The following is a 21,274-nucleotide window of genomic DNA, read 5'->3' as shown; positions in this document are numbered from 1 at the left end:
ATCACTTCTACATATATATTCTAAGAACTCTTGCACACATGCATCAGGATAAATATTTAATAATGCTCATAGCTACAATAGCAAAAACTGGAGCCAACCCAATGTCCCAAATTAGACTGGGCAAATTGTGATATCTCCTTACAATGAAATATTGTATATCAGAGAAGTTGAATAGCTGAATCGTAGAAAGAGAATGCTGAATGAAAAAAGTAAGTTGCATAGGAGCCACATAGAATGATTCCCTTTACAAAAAGTTCAAAACCAGGCAAAACCGAACAACGTCATGTTTAGGGACACTAAGTATATCCAAGGTAAGAAAATCACTACCACAAATTCAGGTGGTTTCCTCTGGAGGAGAAGGAGGATACGATCATGGAAGGGCACGTGGAAGATTTCTTGAGTGGAAGCCTTAGCAAGGGCAGTTTCAGGGAGTAGAATGGCTAGAAGCCAGAATAGCGGGCTGAAAGATGAACTGAAGCTATCAATGTAAAAGACAGCTAGGACAGTCAACTCATTAAAGAAATGTTGCTGGCAATTCGAGATTATTTCTCACAAAGCAGTTAAAGTGATTGGCAGAGCAGACTTCTTTCTCAAGAGGCAGAAGGAGGGGCTGGTGGGGTAGACTTATGAGGCTGACTGTGATTGAGCTGAGCAGAGCGGTGAGAACGGAACTGCAGGCTGGGAGCCTTTCTCATATAGAGGGGGGTTTAGGATTGTCCTTTCATTAGTTGCCCAGGAACTGAGTGCCCACTTGGAGATAAGCAAGCAAGATCTCCAAGCAGCCCTTATGCGCTGCTTGCTTTGGCACCCGTGAGGTCCCCCTGCCAGGAATTCCCATTCATCAAGGTCTGGGAACAAATGCAGACCAGTCAGCTCCCAAGAGCGTTCACATATCTTACAGGCTGGCTTGGGCATTCTGTTCCTTTCAGCAGAATTAATGTGTGATTACTCTGACTGCTCATAAATGTAACTTAAAACTCCATCTCACTGTGACTTTATGATGAGGCTATAAAAGCCTCCCACAGGAATGGGGCACTTTGGATCTTTGAAAGTTTATTGAAGACACTAACTAGGAAACCTCTTGAATTTGGAAAAGTATAACAATAAATGATCTGGTTGAAAGGTCATGCATACATACCTTGATTTTGGGGGGTTTCCACCTAGAACTCCCTAGTGACCTGTCCACAGAGAAATTCAGGGGACCGATGGGCAGGGGAAGGAAATGTGTTCTAATAGCTCTAGGTGTGTGTGTGTGTGTGTGTGTGTGTGTGTGTGTGTGTGTGTGTGTGTGTGTGTGACAGTGGTGGGGAACAAATCTGAAGGCGGCAGCTGACTAGGGGTGGGGGAAGTTCCGAAGCACTTATCCTTCCCTGGTTTGGGTAGAGGTTTTTTTTGGATTTTCCCTGACTAATGTTCCCTGAAGGAGAGAGGGAGACAAATATCTTAAGAAAAAGGAGATCCTGCCCCCCGCCCCGCCCCCGCCCCCAACCAGGCCTATTTCAGAGAGGATAAGGAAAAAGGTTCAAAATAAGCTCATCCGGAAGAGTTCTATGTTTGGAGAGCAGATACCTGCCCTGCTTCTTGAAAAGGCTGAGGTCCCGTTTATTCATACATTTGCTCAACGGTAATTTATCGAGTGCTCCCTATGTTCGGGAACTCGTCTGGATACTGAGGAAGTAACTGAAAAACACAAAAACAGGAGTTAATGGCATGCCAAGTGTGCTTTGAATATAGGCGTCAGGAAGGCTCACCGGTTTTGCCTGCTTCATAGGCTGGCTCCGTCCAGCTGTTTGGAATAAAGGCTTGCTTTCCCCTCCCCAGCCCTCTGGGTCAGCCGGCCTTGACGTTCGCTTCCATTGAGCGACCACAGCTCCGTGAACTACGAGGACACTGAACACCCACTGGCCGCGGGCTGAGGGATGGTTTCTCCTCCCAATTCCCTTCTCCCTCCCATAGACCTCCGGGCAACCGCTGCCCGGAAAACCTCACTCCGCGCAGTCCCTTTCCTCCCACTCTGCGAAGGAGACCTCTCGGTCCTGGGCAAAGGGGTAGCGGCCCCATCTGTGAGCGGGCTGCCGACCACGGCCCCACCTCCCCGGGCCCCCACCGTGCCCCGCCGGCCGCTGCGGGGCGCTGCGGCCCCAGTTTAGGAGCCGCGGGCGGGGCGGGGCGGGGCGGAGGCCAGCCGGCGGCGCGGCGGGCGCGGCCACAGGTAAGTTGCCGGAGCGGGGAGCGCAGCCAGGAGAGCGGGCGGCTGGAGGCGGCGGCGCGGGGCGGCGCCGAGGCCCAGGGGCCGCCGGAGCCAGCGGGAGCCCGTCCCCAGCATCTCCCTTCACCCGAACCCTGCCCCTGGCATCAGTTCCTGCAGCGCGGACGTCCAGCGCAGGAGAAAAAGGTACCGTGCGTTCCGCGCGCCGGCGCCCCCACTCCCGGGGACCTCTGATCTGGGGGGTCCGACGCCGGGGATGGGGGCGCCCCAGACCGCTGTCTGCTTGGGGAAGAGACTCAAACGGAACGCGTTGCCTTCTTTCCTGCGGTCTCTGGGAAAGCCAGGGCCGGAGGGGGTCTTCCTGGGGCCCCTTCCTTATCGCTTTGCTTTGGTTACCTCCCTAGAATATAGACTGGGGGGTTGGGGTTGGGGAGCGGGGAGCAGAGAACTTTCTCGCCTTTGCTCGCCCTCCTCCTCTTTCTTGAGTGAGTTCAAAGAGTTTGAAGTCAGTGGTGATGGTGGAGTTGCGGGGTCACCAGGTATGGCTCCCGGACGCGGAGTGCAGGCGCAGAGGAGGGTCCCCTCTTGTCGCCTGGCGCTCCGCGCTGTCCTCGGGCCTTCGGGCCGGCTTCAGAGTGACCAGGCTGGGCCCGGGCGCGCCGCAGTCCGCCCCCCTTCCCCTCGCCGGAGAGGAGCGGCGCGGGGGGCGGGGGGCGGGGGCTGTCCTGCCCCGGAAGACCGCGCTGGCCGGGGCTCAGCCTTCAGATGTGGCTCGCGCACTCTTGCCTTGGGAATTTCGGTGCGGCGCCTCCCGTAGTTTGGGGGGGGCGGGAGGGGAGGAAGCGGAGCGCTGTTTGTCACCAGAGAGGGGCTCCAGTTTCATAAAGCTGGTCAAGAACGGTTTCCCTGAGCCTGGGGGAGATGGTTCAGGGAGTGGTGAAGAAACCCGCTTTGAGACAGTCCTGATGCCACCACTTGTTGGTTGTGTGCTTTTGGAAAGCCCACTTATGTGAAGTTCGGGTTTTAGAACGGTAAATTGGGTGTATAATGTATAACCCGGTAGTATCGTGGAAATGAAATGATGCGAGTAAAATGCCTGGCGTACTGCTCTGAAACGTTAGGCATTCCTTTTGCGAACCAGTGGGTTGGTGATACTCACTCGTGTTTAGGTCAATGGAAATAACCTGGGCAATGAAGACACACGCCTGGGTCCACTGATTGCCCCTAGGGAGGCTCTCCCAGCCTTACAATAGCCATAGTAACCCACTGTTCTTACCCTTAGTAGGTGCAGCTACACATGTTTAGCTTCTATCATTCCTGGCAGGTGCTTAGCATAAGAACAACAAATACATTTTTTTAAATTAAGGTATAAATTAAAATCGAAAGAGTTTTCTATCCTCTGTGTCATAAGTGGGGAGGAGAGAGAAGAGGATGAAGAAGAATAAAAGAGACAAAAGAACAACTACTTGCATATTGTTGGAAGGTATAGATCAAGGGTGATAAGAAATGCTAATTTGTTGCCCTGGTCAGTGTGGCTCAGTTGATTGAGTGTTGTCCCTTGAGCTGAAAGGTTGCTGGTTCAATTCCTGGTCAGGGCACATGCCTACGTTGCGGGCTTGATGCCTGGTAAGGGTGCACACAGAAGGCAACTGGTGGATGTTCCTCTCTCTCTAAAAATCAATAAAAATGTATATTAAAAAAAGAAATGCTAATTTGTTAACTCTTTGTTTGTGGTTAGTAACACCAAAGGTAACCACAGCTTTCCACTTAAACTCATCAACTCCTCCATAGCCCATCCAGATAAGCATATGCTGAAGTAAAAGCAGATGGGTTGTGATCCAACTGTGCTTAGAGCAGTGGTTCTCAACCATGGCTGCACATTAGAATCACCTGGGAATCTTTTTAAAATCCTGATTTCTGGGCCTCATCCTCTGGAAATTCTGTTTCTTTGTTACTAATGTTGTGGCCTCACCCCATAACAAAGAAAGAATTTCTGGAGGATGAGGCCCAGGAATCAGGATTTTAAAAAGATTCCCAGGTGATTCTAATGTGCAGCCAAGGTTGAGAACCACTGGCTTAGAGACAAGGCACACCTCCAACTCCTAAGGCCCTTCTATATAGAAATTCTGGTGTTGCTGCTGTGAAATACACATTCAGAAATTTAAAACTTAGAGGTACAATTTAAAGAATAAGAACAGAACACACACCCAAGTACCCATCACCCCGCTGAAGAATTGGAGCATGTCCAGGTCCTTGGATCCCCTAGTACCCCTCCCCATGGCATCTACTCACTTATTCTCCCCCATAAGGAACCACTAGTTTGGATTTGTGCTCATTTCCCTTTGATTTTCGCACTTAATATTTGATATGTGTTGATCCAGAGAAAGAAGATAACTACCAAGAAGGACTCCTGGTAGCTAACTGGACTCAAATTAAAAAACAGAGCCTAGCAGCCGTTTCTGAACAGTGGGAGAAGCCTGCACTAAATTACCTGTCTCCTGCATTGAACTGCTTGCCTGCATTGTATTCCTGCCACCTGAGCCATCCCTTATAAAGGAGTTCTTGGAATTGTATTTCAGCCAATAGGACTGAGACTTTCCCTGTCCAATAGAAACTGCACAGCTATATCCACATTAGCATATTTACTGACCAATCAGAGCAGCTCTATTTTGACCAATCAGGATGGTGCTTTTTGGCCCAATCAAACTGAAGATTTGGAGCCCTCATTTGCATGAGGGTGGATCAATCAGGGATCAGGGGTAGAGACCTCTCTGTATAAGTCAGCTCCCCCCAAATCCCCCCTCAGTGCATGTCCTTCACTTTCTCTTGTCACTGAGGGCTGGGGTTTTCCCAGGGTGGAGCTGAAGCTGAGACACAGGTGTCTCTGAAGAGCGGGGTAGAGCTTTCAAGCCAGAGAGGGACCTCACGGGAGGCCGGGCCTCACAGCTGTGCTATTTCATGATTGAGTTAACACTATTGAGCTCACAGCTGTGCTGTTCTCACAGCTCTGCTGTGTCACAATTGAGCTCTTTACACTGAATAGAATTTTCGATTTTCTTCTTCACCACACCCCAAATTGGGGATTCCTGTTGGCACCAAACTTGCTTTAATGACCATTGGTTGACATATGGACAACTCTGGGGGAGGGAAGTTTCCAAGCTAGGATTTATACAATACCCTGGAGCAGTCTTATAGAAATTAAGAGTAATTATTGAGAGTATGGTGAAAACCACAGAAAAGCTGAATGTATCAAAGTACTGGGATGGGGCAGTCTCTCAAGTCCCTGCTCGCCCCCCCCCCCCACCTTGGCACAGGCGCCCCCTTTCCTTGCTGCAGAGGGGTGTGTTCTCTCTGTGTAGGGGAAGCCCAGTCTCTTTCAACATGGCTTGGAGCCTATAATTTTAAAAGCTCTGCTCGAGTCCCTAAGAATTGGAAAAAAACAGTAATTTGCATGCATGTGTCTTAGAATTTTTTTTATATATATATACAAATTATCCAGGGGACATTGTTTGGGATTTGAAGGAGTAAGCTGTTTGAGAGTGACCTTTAAAAATGGTTCTAACACAAATTCTTCTTTTTCTGATTATGATGTTTGTGTTATGGATTTTGTTTCAAGTCATTTCTTCAGGGTCACCCAGTGCTCACAACTCTGTCACTTGTTAAAGCAGAGATTCCTAAACTTGGTTCCTGTGCCCTAGTATCTCAGTAATTTTTTCGAACTGCCCTAGGTTAAGTAGGAGTTAGGCTCAGACAACGTAATAAGTGCTTGTGCCCAAACAACATAGAAGATGTTTGAAAAAATAATACACATAATTGAAAGAACAACATTTTAAAAATATCATTCTTAATATAACCACAGTTAGCAACAAGATGTGTCTGTACTACTTTTCAAATCTTGGGATCTGACTGGATCCCACCACTCTCATTTCCTGTTCCACATTAATTTTTCTGCAGCACCTGCTTTTTATCACTGCAACCACTGAAAACCCACACTTTGCAAAGATATGATGCCATTGATATGAATGCGATGTGATCTGACGTGGAGGCTGTGAACTACCTCCCGTTTGTAGGTTCAGCAGTGTCCAACATGTTAAGTACACTACGTACGTTTTCCTGGAAATGTTTAAATACCCTAAGTTGCCCCCGTGGATTTACTACAGCACTCACAGTACTGGTGTTCAGTTTGGGAATTGCTGGGCAAAGGAAAGGTCTGCTTGAAATGGCCCCAGGTTAAGCTTCTATGTGGAGTAGGCTGTATGGTTTTCTCATCTATATAAAATGGAATGTCTAAAGCCTCCTTGTAGGGTCATTAAGAGGATTAAAGTAGATAGTGTATTTATTAAAAGGCATCTATGAAAGTCCTGGAATATAACAGTCTCAAGAAAATGGTAGCTTCTCCCCGCTTCCCCCGAAGTTTATTTAGAAAATTACAGAGGTTGCAGAAGAGAACCAGCCGGGTTGTGTAGGCTCAGGAAACAAGTTACAGAGGCAGGAGAAGGGCTCTTGGAGTTTAGAAGAGAGAAAGGTAGAGGTACCGCCCCTGAGGTGGAGAAGAGGGGGAAGAGAAGGGCACAACGGGTGTGCCCCGGGGAGGGAGAGCTCGCTGGTGGCTTTTTTATGATTGCTAAATATCCTATCTAATAAAAGAGAAACATGGTAATTAGCGTACATCCGCTACCCTTCCCATTGGCTAATCAGGGCGATATGCAAATTAACTGCCAGCCAAGATGGCAGCCGGCAGCCAGGCAGCTTGAAACTAACATGAGGCTTGCTTGCTTCAGTGACAGAGGAAACCAACGTTCCCCGCCTGCCTTGCCGGCCTCTGAGCTTGCAGTTTGAAACATTGTTACAAATATAGAAACTAAACAAAACCCCAGAAACCTGCTTTCAGCCCGCCAGGATCTCAGAGCTGGAGTTGATACAGTGTTTCAATTATAGAACCCAAACAAACCAGATACCTGCTTTCAGCAGCAGAGGCCTCAGAGCTGGAGCCAGAGCTAAAGCTGGCCCAGAATAAAAAAAGAAAAGAAAAAAAGGAGCGGTTGGGAGCTGCAGTCACCCGCCAGCCTAAAAACAGCCCTCAGCCCCTCACCCAGACTAGCCAGGCACCCCAGTGGGGACCCCCACCCTGAAGGGTGTGTGGCCAGCTGCAAACAGCCATCATCCCCTCACCCAGGCTGGCCAGGCACCCCAGTGGGGACCCCAACCTGATACAGGACACCCTTCAGGGCAAACCAGCCGGCCCCCACCCGTGCACCAGGCCTCTATCCTATATAGTAAAAGGGTAATATGCCTCCCAGCACCGGGATCAGCGGAACCACGAGGCCTCCCAGCACTGGGATCAGCAGAGCTGAGAGGCCTCCTGGCACCGGGATCAGTGTGACAGGGGACAGCGCCCAAACCCCCTGATCGCCCTGCGGCTCTGTGTGTGACAAAGGGCAGGGCCACAACCTCCCTATCCACCCTGCTCTGTTCGTGACAGGGGAAGGCGCCCCAACCCCCTGATCAGCCCTGCTCTGTGCCTGATAGGGGGGAGCTCCCCAACCCCCTGATCGCCCTGTGGCTCTGTGTGTGACAGGGTGCAGCGCCCCAACCCCCTGATCGGCCCTGCTCTGTGTGTGACAGGGTGCGGCGCCCCAACCCCCCCCCCAGCCCCCACGGGCCCTGCTCTGTGTGTGATAGGGGTAGAGCCATAACCTCCCCATCGGCCCTGCCCTGAGTGTGACAGTGGCGGCGCCCCAACCCCCTGATGGGCCCTGCTCTGTGCGTGACAGGGGATGGTGCCGCAACCTCCCCATCGACCCTGCCTTGAGTGTGATAGGGGGCGGTGCCCCAACCCCCCAGTCGACCCTACCCTGAGCATGACTGAGGGTGGCATCACAACCTCCCGATCCACCCTGCTCTGTGCATGACAGGGGGCAGCGCCCCAACTCCCCAATTGGCCCTGCTCTGAGCCTGAACAGGGGCTGCACCTAGGGATTGGGCCTGCCCTCTGCCACCAGGAGCAGGCCTAAGCCAGCAGGTCGTTATCTCCTGAGGGGTCCCAGACTGCGAGAGGGCACAGGCCGGGCTGAGGGACCTCTCCCCCCCCCCCCCCCCCCCAATGAGTGCACAAATTTTTGTGTACCGGGCCTCTAGTACTAAATAAATGCCCAGTAATAGGTAAAAAATATATATCTCATTGTCCCTATTTAAGAAGAGCCAGGGCCTGAAATCTCAATCTTAGCAAATAAGTTATGAAGTAGTACACATTATAAATGATTTATCATTTTTCAAATAGCAAACTGTGACACACCACTGTGGCAGGCACTGATTTTTCAGGCCATTATTGTGGTGCTCATTTTCACTTGCCAATATGTGCCCTGGTGTGGGGAGGAGCTCATAACTGATCGGAGGCCTGAGCCTGGACCAGTGCACTTCTGAGTTCAGGAGGAAGGTACTTTGTCTTGGGAAGTTTGGACCTGAGTCCCAGGCCCGAAAATGTTTCGAGTAGGATTTAATTTATGTAGATACTTAAAGCACAGAGAGACAGATCAACTTACAGCACAGAGAGACAGATCATCTTTGCAGATGAAACAGTTATGTTCAACGGCACCACAAATGTTTCCTCTCAATAAGTGGTACCTGTTAACCCTCCCAGGAAAGCTGACTTGAATAAGGATGTTGCAGATGACTGTCATGGTGCCTGTAGAAAGCATAGACCTTTCCTCCCCGTCCTGTTATTGTCCAGGCCTAAGCTAGGACCTGGTGATATATTAACAATTTGTGAGAATACACTGAAATGTCGTATTTTCCTCGTGTGGTTGTTATTTTTATTTTTATTTTTTTTGTGTGTGTGTGTGTGGTTGTTATTTTTATTGTTACTTTCTTCCAGTATTTATTGTTCGGAAGACTGTACAGAATCACAGGTGATGCTTACAAGTTGAAATAAATATGGGTGGATACAATTTTTATCTGTTTGTTTTATTTGTTTATCCTAATGTTCCCCCCCCCCCTCTGTAAAAAATTGAATATTTGTGTGGAGAAACAATGTGATTCTTGTTAACAAAATGTTTCCTTTTTTCCATTTGATGCCCATAAATTGTCAGTTGCTTTTTTAATTTTTATTTTAAGGATAATTCTAATGGTTGTGTTATCAGGGGTGTTGGTAGTAAAATTGGACCTTGGTTCTTGAGTTTGGCAAAGAAAGATTTCAGAGCCAAGAACTCAAATTATAAGAGTAAGTTTATTTAGAAAGTTACAGAGGTAGTAGAAGTGAGCTAGCTGGGCTGAGTAGGCTCAGGAAACAAGTTACAGAAGCAAAAGAAGGACGCTTGGAGCTTAGGAGAGAGAAAGGCAGAGGTAACGCACTGTGGGGAAGGAGGGAAAAGGGCAGGCAGGAGCGTGCTCCCCAGAGGAAGAGTCCCATCGGCATTTATTTATTTTTATTTATTTATTTTTGTTAATCCTCAGCCGAGGATATTTTTCCATTGGTTTTCAGAGAGAGTGGAAGGGAGGGGGAGAGAGACAGAGAGAGAAACGTCAGTGTGAGAGAGACACATCATCAATTGGTTGACTCCTGTATTCCCCTAACCAGGGCTGGGGATTGAGCTTGTAACCCCTGCAACCCAGGTATGTGCTCTTGGCCAGAATCAAACCCGGGACCCTTCAGTCCACAGGCTGATGCTCTATCTACTGAGCCAAACTGACTAGGGCTATTTTTAACATATTGTGCCTTTTTAATCTTTCTTTGGTTTAGACCAGTGGTCGGCAAACTCATTAGTCAACAGAGCCAAATATCAACAGTACAACGATTGAAATTTCTTTTGAGAGCCAAATTTTTTAAACTTAAACTATATAGCCCTGACTGGTTTGGCTCAGTGGATAGAGCGTCGGCCTGCAGACTGAAAGGTCCCAGGTTCGATTCCGGTCAAGGGCATGTAGCTTGGTTGCAGGCATATCCCCAGTAGGAGGTGTGCAGGAGGCAGCTGATCGATGTTTCTCTCTCATCCCTCTCCCTTCGTCTCTGTAAAAAATCAAAAAAATATATTAAAAAAACAAAAACCATCATGGTAAACTATGTAGGTAGGTACATTGTTATTAACTTAATTAGGGTACTCCTAAGGCTTAGGAAGAGCCACACACAAGGGGCCAAAGAGCCGCATGTGGCTCGCGAGCCGCAGTTTGCCGACCACGGGTTTAGACTGATTATATCTAATTTCCAACATCTTATGGTTTAGATAATAAAACGTGGGTTAGAATGAATTCTTTCCCCTTTTTTGTCTGCTACTCTTTTACCTAGAACATTGACAAAATTTGAACATCCATTTTAAGTATCAGAATCTGATATTCTAGACACAAAGTACTTTGGGAAATGCTTGACTCAGTGTTTTCATGTAAAACTAGGAAGAGTGTATAAGGATTAAAACATTTAAATTTAAGAGTTGCTTGACAACTGAATGGACTTAACTCAGTTTCTACATCACTGATTTGTCCTCAGTTAAAAAATGGAGAAGATTATGAAAAATCTTTCTGTCCATGATGGTAAACAAACAAAAAAAAGTGAACTTAATGGAGATTAGCAAATAGTAACAAAATAGAGTAGCTTAAAGTAAATCAATCTTAATAGCTAAACAGGAACCAGCAAGGCCTTTTTGTTATTTTTGTTTTGTAAAGGACATATGCTTTGAGAAATGTTTCTAAAATTAATAGAAACAAAAGGATAAGGTCCACTTTCCTTACAGATAGGAAGTGGACAAAAGATGAATAAATAACTTAGTTCTCTTGAGGTTGTGACCTTTTCCAACATTAGCTTTAGGGACGTTGCTGTCTGTCTTCTGGTCGGGTTGGATGAGGCTGTGGAGGTGGAGGAGCACATCCTGGGCCTTGGAAGACTGAAGGACGTGAGATGGACGTTAGGAAACCTGGCGTAGTCCTGGCCATCAACTCACTGTGGAGCTCTAGTTTCTCAAAGCTTCCGTTTTTATTAAATAAGGGGCCCAGACCAAAACATAGTGTAAAAGCAATACCTTTTTCTTCCACAGTCCTGGAGAGAGGTGCCCTCCCTCCAATCATCCTGATGGCCTGTGGACCAGCGAGAACTAATGAGATTGTTAATCTGATGTAACTTCATGATTTCCTTTTATTATGAGCATCAGTAGCTTACTGGGTAGTGTCCTTTAAGACCGTGTGTATGTGTATTCACATTCTAGAATATAAACCAAAGTACCAGTTTATCTAAAATGTGATTCCAAGGTCAGAAAATTTTTATTCTTCAGTGAATTAGAGTTTTGAGTTTTAAAAAATGTCTGTGTTGTATTCTAACACCAGGAAAGTCCCACGGGAATCTGATATACAAGGAAATTGCTTCTAGGTGGTGAGTTTAGGAGCATTGGGGCTTCTTCCCCTCTGTATCTTTATGGAGATTTTATAGGCTTCTTGCAATGAACATATATTAAGTTCATGATCTGAAAAATAATTAAATCAGCTGTAAAGCTTTTAAAATTACACAAGACAATTCAGTATTAATCAAATGTATTTTTTGAAGAATACTTTGTTCCCATAGTGGATTTATTTATTTATTGATTGATTTATTTAAAATCCTCACCTGAGGATGTTTTCCCATTGATTTTTAGAGAGAGTGGAAGAGAGGGAAGACAGAGAAAAATATCGATGTGAGAGAAACACATCAATTGGTTGCCTCCTGCACGAGCCCTGACCAGGTCCCGTGCTGGGGCGGAGCCTGGAACCGAGGTACATGCTCTTGACTGGAATCGAACCCAGGACCCTTCAGTCCGCAGGCCAACACTCTGTCCACTGAGCCAAACCAGCTAGGGCCCCATAGTAAAATTATTTAGATGTTCTACTACCTAAAATATCTGCTTAATGAGAGGTAAAAATGTAGTGACATAAGGTGACCTATGATGTCATACTTATACAATAGCGATTTGAATTTATTATTGAGAATAAAAAAATAAACCTAATTATAAACAATCAACTTGAAAAATTTCAGTACAGATTTTTCACAAAACTAAAAGTTATTTTTCTTTCTTTGTCAGGGATAATATGTCTCATGTCATTTTAAAAACTTACTTTTTAGCTAGAAAATACCAAGTGAACTAACTGTAAGTCCCAGAATGAAATTCTGAATTTGGCCCAATTTAGGTAGAATGCTGAGATGTACTGTATCTACTTTATATTATGCCATATATAGTGTAAAATATCAAAGTACTGGAGAACAGACTTCTTGAGTGGTACATATGGATGCATTTGAGTATCACAGAGAGGCCCTTTAAATACTGATAGCCACCTTTGGTTAAGAGGCACGGCTTCAGAGCTGGTCTTACTGGATTTGACTCCTGGCTCTGCCATCTGTTAGTTTTAAAAATTTTGACGATTTGGTTGTAAAAATGTATGCCTCAGTTTCCTAATCTGTAAAATGGGGATTTGAAACAGTGTCCTGATTGTGGTGGAGGTTACACAAACCTGTACATATGATAAAATTAATAGAAAACACACACACACACACACACACACACACACACACAGTGAATACAAAGAAAAAGAGAAATCCGAATAGGGTCTATAGTTAATATATTATACCAATGCCAATTTCCTTGTTTTGATCATTGTACTGTGGTTATGTAAGATACTATCAGTGGGAGGTAGGGTACACAGGAACTCTGTACTATTTTTTTTTAATTTTTAAAAACATGTTTTTATTGATTTTAGAGAGAGAGGAAGGGAGAGGGAGAGAAACATCAATTGACTGCCTCCTGCACGCCCCTTACTGGGGATTGAGCCTGCAATTTGGGTATGTGCCCTGACTGGGAATTGAATTGGCAACCTTTCAGTGCATGAGATGATGCTCAACCAAATGGGCCACACCAGCCAGGGCTAGTTAGCTCTTCTGTAAGTGACTCAGGGATTAAAAAACACACACACACACACACACACAAATCTCTTGTAATGCCACCATCTTTACCATGTAGCCTCCAGTGAGTGTTACAGAAAGGAACAGAGTAGGGAAAAGGCAAACCAGATTAACTCTACCAGTGAGTAAAAACACCACTTCTGCTTACATTTCATTGTCCAGAACCAATTCTTAGTCCAACCTCAATTTAAGGAGGCTGGGAAATGTAGTCCTGGCTGGACAGCTGCTTCTGAGCAATAATCATTTACTTTGGAAGGGGAACAGAACTCTGGTGGGTATGTAGCTGTCTTTTATACCAATTGTTAGGGTCGCCGAAGGAGGAATGAATGCACAAGGCCAAAAGGAGTGAAGAATTATGAATTTATTAGGTCATCTGGATACCAGATGGGCTGAGCCCCAAAATGGCGTCAGCCCCCAAAGACCAGGAGTCAGAGTTTTTTATTTTCATTTTTAAAAAATATATTTTTAGTGATTTCAGAGAGGAAGGGATAGGGAGAGAGAGAGACAGAAACATCAATGATGAGAGAGAATCATTGATCGGCGCCCTCCTGCACGCCCCAACTGGGGATTGAACCCGCAACCCTGGCATGTGCCCTTGACCCGAATCGAACCTGGGACCCTTCAGTCCACAGGCCAACGCTCTATCCACTGAGCCAAACGAGCTAGGACAGTCAGAGGTTTTTAAAGGACTCTAGGCAGGCTTTTTCTGGGCGGGAATTTCTCTGCGCAGGTCCGGATTCTGGGAAAGTCTGGAGGGGAGAGATGATGGTCTTAGCAAGTGGAATGTCTGTTGTGAAGTGGCCTAAAGGTTAGTTCCCAGAGGAAAGGGTATTGATTTAATTATTTGATCAGACCTAACACCAATGTGCTAGTTTTTTTACTGGTCGGTTAATTATAACCGTTTTCTTATAATTTATTTCTCACTTTACAAACACCTGTATATAAGATGTTATTTTTGTAGTGTGAGACCCCTATACGGAAACAATTGTATCATAATTGCCTTGTAAGCAAATAAAAGTGGGATTAAGCCATTTAGGTTCATACATTTATTAGGAAATGAAGCATATTTAATTTACTCAAAGTCATCCGACCATGTAGAGAAATGTACATTTGAGAAAAATGGAACAGAGGAAGATTAGCAGAGAACAAGAATATGCATGTCTTACTGGCTTCATGAATGTTATCATAACAGTTTAAAACTACTCTAAGTGACTGGTAATAGACATTGAAGCTTTCTTCCTCTCAAAAAAAAAAAAAAAAAAAAAAGCAGTCTCTGCCTTGGAATGTATTACACAATCACAAAATGTATGTGTCACTTGTGCTTATTTGCTCTTGAGAGGAACTAGTGATAAGATTTGGACCTAGTATTTATCTTATTTGCTTGAAGTAAATTTGTGCCTAGGAGCATGCTGTTTGGCTCTCTGCAGCATCTGGGACATGTTGAGGGGTTAGTGAAAGATCGTGTGAGAGATCCCAGTACCCAGCTGGAGTCATTGAAAAATGGTCCACAACCTTAGCAGTGTACACTAACTCTAATAATGCTTCCTTTATCCATTACTGGTTGAGATTGGGCTGTGTTACCTAAGAAAAGGGTCCAAATAATTAATATTTACAATTTTTAAGTCCTAATTTAAGGAAAAACTATTTCATGGTGCCCATGTTGGAATTAAAGATGCACTACCAAGCATGTCAAACTCACAGCCTGGCCTGCACCCTCTCTAATCTGGGACCCCTTGGGGGATGTCGACTGCTGGTTGTCAGACATCCCTCTCGCAATCTGGGACTGCTGGCTCCTAACTGCTCACCTGCCTGCCTCCCTGCTCGCCCCCAACTGCCGCAACCCCCCCCCCCCAACACCGGCCTGCTCACCCCCAACTGCCCCCCACTGCCAGCCTGCTCTCCCCCAACTGCCCTTCCCGCCTGGCCTGATTGCCCCTAACCGCCTCTGCCTTGGCCCCACCACCTTGGCTTTGCCCCGAAGGTTTCCCGGTCTAATTAGCATATTACCCTTTTACTAGTATAGGTTATTTCAGGCAAGTTACTAAATGTTTCTTCTAGTTATCTATCTTCCTTAAACCAATACTTTTCAAACTTATGCATAAGAATCATCTGGGGAATCTACTAAAATTCCAAGATCCCCTCTCTCCTCCCTAGATGCTGATTTGGTAGGTCTGGGGAGGTGCACCTTTAATAACACCTGCATCGGAATCGAGGGTGGTGCCGGTGGCCTAGCCTTTAAGCAGCTCAGACCCTTGTGGCAACTTGTCTTTTGGTCCCTAGAAATAGTTTCTCTACCAGCTCTAGATATGCTTCTTGTCTCACCCAGTATTGAAGCCTTGCCTACTTGACAGGAGAGCCTGGAACCAAGAGGGGAATGCCCAGCAGGTGTTAATCATCAGCATTCTGAACATGTGCGGAGAGACCCAGCCAGGGGGCTTATCCTGTAAATCAAACCATTCACTGCCTGACTTCTCCACCTATAGAGCCATCTGTGGCTCTGCTTCCAAATAGAAATAATGATAGGAAAGTTGGTCCCGGGGCTTTAGCAAATGTGACTGGTTTACATTGGAACACAGGACACCTATTAAAGTTAAAATTAGCATAGGCTATCTCTCCTTAAAATCAAGGTAAAAGTTAATGGCAGAAGGAGTTACCAAGAGAGGAAGAACCTAAGTCTGGTGCTTTATAGGTACTTTAAGAGCGGATGCTTATTTAATTGTTTATAATTTCCTTAATCTCCACAATGTATTATCCTGGGTTATGGGATACTTAATGAATGGCTTGCTCACTGAAGCCTTTGTTTTCTTGCATTTGCTATTCAAAAACTTAGTAAAGAGCTGTAAAACCAGTAATGAATCATAGCTAGATTCCCTAGCACCTGGTGGGTTTTAAACAAGACAGAAAAAAGTGAGACCCACTCCCCGCTTTCCCCCGCCGCCCCAAGCCCCCCAGCCAAAAAATGCATAAATAAAAACTTGAAAGGAGGATCAGTCATTCTGGATGTGATGCAGCTATGTTGCACTGTTTTAAAACTGAAGATCAGCTGCTTTAAACAGTTTTCGTCTTTGCTACCCTGCTGAAATAAAATCTGGATGTTTGATTGGATGTAAGCCAGGGTATTTTGTACTTTGAAATGTCAGTAAACACTTTATTACCCAATGAGGGATTTACAGCTAATTAGATGCCTTCTGATTGGGACACATCTAGGGAAATTTATTTCAAAAATATTTCAAATATCCAATATGAGATTATCAAAAACATCCTTTAAATAGTTCCCTTAGATCTAGGATATATAATATATGATTAGAATTAATAAAATTCAGAGTATACCCACTTTTTAGGAGCCCATCATTGCCAGGAAGGTTAGGAATACTGTTGTGGAACACTTTTCTCATATATTATTGTTATTAAAATGATAGCTCTAAATCATTCCTTTCCCCTTCTCCAAAATATGGAATGGGTCTAACTGATCTTTAGATACCAGAATTTCTTTCCTTTCTCTTACTAAATCCTTGAGAAAAGGCCATTTTGAATAAAATAAAGTTTATGCCTTTAGAAATTCATTTTTTAGATTATTGGTATGTTTTTTAAAATGAGATATGTTAGTTTCAAGTGTACAACATAATGATTTGATATATATTGTGAAATGATCTTCACCAAAAGTCTAGTTAACATCTATCACCACACATAGTTACAGATATCTTTATAATAATAACAACAATATTTTAATTATAATAATTATTATTTTGATACACCTAAAACAAATTGTCTTGATGCTCAGTAGATTTCTGTCTTTTAGAATCCTAAATTCACTAATTTGCGTGCTTCTCTGAGTGTTTAAAGACTCAAAAATACAACAATGTGCATGTAATTGAATGATTGTGTTAAAAGTAACCATGGGTTTGTGCATTTAAAAATAGACTATAAAATATTGTATGAGAATATAAAATGTTTTTCTTACTATGTCTCTCTTTCTCCAGCCTTTTGACATTGCCTTAATGTCAGGGGTATTTACTTTGGGGGTAGGAGAATAAATCACTAGAGACTTTTAGTATTTGTTCTGAATTTACTAGCCAACTGAATTGGATGAAAGTTAATATCCCAGTTATATAAGGTATGTTTGGTAGTGTTAATGAAAGCTGTGTATAAAGTGGGGAGAAAACACATTCCTCAATGCAGTAAGCAAATAGAAGCCATGATGGATTTTGTATGTAAAAAGCTACATTAGAGGCTATTAGGGTATTTAAGTGAGGTGGGAAATGTTAGGTTACTGTGCTAAGTCTAGAAGAAAAGACCAAGTATTGATTGTAACCAACTCCGTTATCATAAATCCACAGTAGCACTGCCTGGGCCCACAGAATAAATGGCATTCATTAAGTTTGAGTGTATTGTTGCCCTAAGACCAGGGAAGCAAAATGTTTTACTGTTCTCTGCAAAGCCTAACCTCTCCACCTGAAAAATAATTTAGGAAAAAAATTTTTATGGTCAATGGCTTTCTTTTGGCCTCCCTATTTATTTGTCTTTTTCTTTGTGGTTAGCATTAAGTAATGTAGCTTAAAACCCCAGGCCTCCACATTCAAACCCAGCTGAATTACCTCTCTTGGAAATGGACAATAAAGATGCCCTTTCGGGGAAGTCTGTTTCATGGGAGACTGGCAGGCTTTGAAGAGAGGAGTGCAGCTCTGGCTGCCAGGAAGGCCTGGGTTCTGGTTTCATGTCTGACAGCAGCCTTTGTGCCCTCTGTCAATTCACTTTCCTACTTTTCTCCCCCCTCTCTTAGAAAGGTGACCACAGATGGTTGGTTCCTTATTGACTAGTCCCCTGCGCTCATGGATTTGAGTCACAGAAACAATTTTTTTAGCTTAACAAATTATTATTATTATTATTATTATTATTATTATTTTTAAATATATTTTATTGATTTTTTTACAGAGAGGAAGGGAGAGAGACAGAGAGTTAGAAACATCGATGAGAGAGAAACATCTATCAGCCGCCTCCTGCACATCTCCTACTGGGGATGTGCCTGCAACCAAGGTACGTGCCCTTGACCGGAATTGAACCTGGGACCTTTCAGTCCGCAGGCCGACGCTCTATCCACTGAGCCAAACCGGTTTCGGCAACAAATTATTATAAGGTAAGTACCTTTATAACTGCCATGCTGGTGGGGAAGTAGAACTTCGCCAGTCAGCCCAGAAACTCCGCCTGTCTTGCATCCCCCCTCCTTGCAAAGTAACTGCAGGCGGTGATCACTTTGAGGGTGCTATGAAGGTTAACAGTGCAGCTGAACCCCCTATAAGCTATCTTAATAATCAGTGGGGGAAATTGCAATTGTCCTGGGATCTTTAAACATTTGGTGAAAACATTAAAAATCCTTAGTTATAATTGTACTAGTGTCCCAGTGCATGGATTCATGCACATTGAAAGGAAATTAATTAGAAGAAATACTTTAATATCTCTATTCACATCTTGCTAATGAAAAGAAAACAGGATTCTACCAAGTCTCCTATCTACCTACTCCAGGACTTCTGTGAGGATCAAATGAGATGAGGCATGGGAAAACACTTCACAAACATTTGGTTAAACTGTAAAATGTTTGCACCTGGCTGTAAAGCAAGTCAGGTTCCTGGGCTGAAGAATGCAAGGAGGCTAGTCGCTAGGGAGGGGAAGCCGGGGGTTGCTGTATGACGTCATTACTCGGAGCCCACAGCGACCGTTTTGGGCTGGGCTGTGGGCCGCATTTTGCACCATGGGGTCTTGGCAGTGTTGGCTGCGATTTGGTGGGGTGTCACTCAGGGGTGTTGGCAGGGCCTGTGTCCCACTTGGGGGAAGCTGAGTGTTGGTTTGTCGGCGCCAGGTCTGTGGTGCTGTTTATTTTTAAATGGCCAGTGCACGTCGTGGCACCTCCTGCATTGAGCGTCTGCCCTCTGGTGGTCAGTGTGCGTCATAGCTACCAGTCGGACGGACAGACACTTAGCCTTTTATATATGTAGACTAGAAGCCTGTTGCACGAAGAGTCGTGCAATAGACCTTCCTTCCCCTGGCTGCTGGCACCGGTTTTTCTCCAGCACCCGGGACCCAGGCCTTTGGTCTGGCCGCAGCGGAGAAGCCAAGCCTCTTCAGTCTTCAGTCTTTGGTCTTCAGTTATCAGTCTTCAGTCTTCAGTCTGCACTCCGGCCGGAGCCTTCAGTCTTCGCTCGTGCCTGTGTATGCAAATTAACCGCCATATTTGTAGGGTTAATTTGCATAGTCACTCTGATTGGCTGGTGGGCATAGTGGAGTGACACCAATTTGCATGTTTCTCTTTTATTAGTGTAGATTGGGAAATGAAATAGTAGTAAACTTTAGTACACTGTCATTTAAACCATTAGCAACATTGAGGATTAAACCTTTATTTCTTTGTAAAAACATATCAAGAGTAGTTTGAACAGTTTGCTACCTTCTTCCCATCCTCTACCTTATGACACAGAATACGCATCTTTTCTATGCCTTGATGGATTTTTCAGACTCCTTTTTTTGAAGTTTGGATCAGTTTCCAAAAATTCATCCTTTGTGCTTTCTGTGTTGTAAAGGATCTCCAAGAGTTACTTTAATGTGAAGTTTTTGCCAGCATTGTCTCTTCATCCTTTTCACCTCAAACACTTTCCTCATTCATGTAGGTAAGTTCCCTTAAGTTCCTCTGGCTGCACATCTAGCTTTTTCAAGTGGTAGTAGTCCCATGGCCAGCTTTCTTCTGTAACTCCACCCCATTCCATTCAATTTTACTTCCAAATATTAACACTTTTCATTTCTTTGCTGCACTTTCTTCTTTGTTGGCCACTTTCCTCTTTCAGTTGTTCATTTTGATAAAATATTATGTGGGTTTGTCACTGGGTTCTTTCGTAGAGTCAATACATCTCGTATTTGTTTTTCCTCTTTTCCTGCTGCCTTCTCTTTTCCCAGCATTGTCTTTACCAAAGAACCCTTCCTTTTCAGGATGTGCCCCAAATAGGGCAGTGTCAGTTTTGGCATTTTTGCCTCCAAGGATATTTCAGGCTTAATTTGCTCTAGAACCTACTGGTTCATCTTTCTGGGGATCTATATATGTTTTAGATTTGTTCATAAATTCATTCATTCATAACGACGTTTTAGAGTCATTCGTAAAGGAAATTAGGAGCATTGTTAAAACATGGTAAGACTATAAGCCTTTTAATATATTGTAGTTGGATTGGGTTTCACATATCTGCAGAAATGGGTGCCATATTCAACCCCAACTTGTGAACAGAATATTAAAAACGATGTTATTGAATCTTTACACCCCTGGAAGTTTGTCTAATCATTGGAGTAGAATATATGGAGTCTAATATACTATACTGAGTCTAATATATGGAGTAGTTGTCACACTGTTTCATAAAATTCATATCATAAGAACATCACTAAAATTAACATCTATATTCTACCTTACTTCACAGGCTCATTAGAAGTGACTAGCTGCTAGTTTTTAAAAATCTAGTGAAAGAAGTTTGCAGTGTTTGTGTTCATTTGGGATCAGGCTGTTTTGCAGTCAGTTAATTACTGTAGTTTGTAGTATATTTTGAAATCATGTAGTGTGATTCCTTCAGCTTTGTTCTTTTTTATTCAAGATTGCTTTGGCTATTTGAGATCTTCCATGGTTCCGTGTGAATTTTAGATTGTTTATTGATAAATCTTTATCATTGAAGGATATCATACTAACTAGTCTCATTCCTAGGAAAGGCAATCTTTTGTTAGGTCCACTTTTGTAAAAAAAGATATGATAATGTATCTATCTGGCTACTGGAAATATGGACTAATCTAACTTGTCAGTTAGGTGTAAACCCACCCTTCAGTAAGAGAGGCTTGTCTTTAGTAAGGTCTGGGATAACAGAATAACATACTCCTTTATGAACTGTAACTGAGGAGAATTATTATCGGCCCCTGAAGTTAGAAAGCTGTCATTGTTCTTTAATAAGATAATTTCATCACTAGTGGTGATATTTTATCTGGTATTCTAAATTCCTACTTCCACCGGCAGGAACTTCACTTCTTTTGAACCTGATCAAGTGTCCAGTTTTAGAACAACAGATGGCTAGAGCTTGCTTTATACTGATTAGTAATATTTTTTCCTCTAAGATATAGAAAACATTTCTTTAGTCCCT

General features: G+C 44.1%; 1 protein-coding gene across 1 annotated transcript in view; it reads left to right on the top strand.

Moving 5' to 3' along the window:
- Positions 1–2,257: 2,257 nt before the first annotated feature.
- The window catches only part of ANKRD6 (ankyrin repeat domain 6), a 155,596-nt gene continuing 136,579 nt past the window's right edge, over positions 2,258–21,274 (top strand). The window contains exon 1 of the mRNA XM_059700965.1: positions 2,258–2,395. The gene's annotated coding sequence lies outside the window, so the exon portion shown is untranslated. The remainder of the gene's footprint in view (positions 2,396–21,274) is intronic.

Source organism: Myotis daubentonii, chromosome 6 (genome assembly GCF_963259705.1).
Source record: "Myotis daubentonii chromosome 6, mMyoDau2.1, whole genome shotgun sequence".
NCBI lineage: Eukaryota > Metazoa > Chordata > Mammalia > Chiroptera > Vespertilionidae > Myotis > Myotis daubentonii.
Note: the sequence above shows the minus strand (reverse complement) of the source record. Positions and strands in the feature narration are given on the sequence as shown.